This window comes from Mustela nivalis (assembly GCF_964662115.1).
Source record: "Mustela nivalis genome assembly, contig: HAP1_SCAFFOLD_131, whole genome shotgun sequence".
Taxonomy (NCBI): Eukaryota; Metazoa; Chordata; class Mammalia; order Carnivora; family Mustelidae; genus Mustela; species Mustela nivalis.
Window position 1 is genome coordinate 1,390,547 of NW_028136488.1, and position 1,310 is coordinate 1,391,856.

Below are 1,310 nucleotides of genomic sequence, written 5' to 3' on the forward strand. Positions count from 1 at the left end.
TACCTATGACCCAAAACATAAGCCGAGTTTGTGTTTTCAGACAACTGTCCAAACAGCTCTGGCCTACACACCCTACAGGCTCAGGGCCCTGGAGCCAAACCTGAGGACTGTACTTGCCCTCTCCAAGGGAATTGTATGTGCCCATTCCAATGGCCACAACCCTACTAATAGGATAACCTCCAAAGTCCCTGAGGCCATCCCAAGATTTGTGGCTTCCCAGGACAAACAGGGGCAATCTGAGCCCATCTGAGCACCTACCTGCACTCAGACCCGTAGACTGATGTCCCCAGAGGTAAAAAGGAACGAACAGGCCCCTAGGCACTAATCGGATCCATTGCTTTGGTTTCCAGGCATCTCTCCTCAGAGGCCTGGATTTCAATACCAGCATATGGCTGTTTCTTGAGTCACCCATCAGAACAAATCTCATCGACACATGGGAAACATGCACGTTGGAGCTGTGTCAAAGCCTCTGTTTAGGAGAACCCTTCAGGGCCCCAGGGCCACCGCTTCATTCCAAGGTCTCCATAGACACAAAAACATATTAGGACACATCCACAGGAGAGTCCATTTCAACTCAGCCTCCTCGGTTGCCCCCCACATCCAGCAGATCTAACCTGTCTTGTTGCTTGGAGACAATTGGAATGCGAGGTGGGCTACCCAGCCATCCATCCTTAGAACCCTGCTCGGAATCGTTGGCCTGGAGCCAACCAACAGGTCTCAATTGTCCTGCAGAAGAATCTTTGCAGTTTGGAGCTTCTCACAACTCCCATCGTGCGAAAACCCCCATGTCCTCGTGATCCAACCCCCTTCAAGAAAGGGCCATCAGGGCAGAAAGTCCAACCTGAGCGATCGTCTGATCCTTGCCCTGACTTCAGATGCACGAGATCTCTATTGCGGTCTGTAGATTGTGCCTGCCATATCCTCACCCAGAAACCTAGGCCTAGTTTGGGTTCTCAGACTCCGTCCTCAGACTACTGGCCCACAAGCCCTCCAGTTGGGCAATCCAGAACTACAATGCCGCACTCTGCCTGCCCTACAGAAGTAAAACATTGCCCTCAGGGCTACCCCGAAACCCCAAATGAGGATCAACCTGCACGACATTCGGCTGTACCCCAAACATATAGGCTGACCTGGCACTATTTCCCCTTCTGACCCAGCCTGAGCCTGGACCACCTGGTCCCACCCAGACAGCTGGCCGCACACTGAGCACATCGGACCCGCCATGGCCTTAGGTCGTCATCTCTTCCCAACTGCGGTATTCAGGCTCCAGAACCTAGACCTTATCTCCAACCACTGCCCAGGGTTTAAAA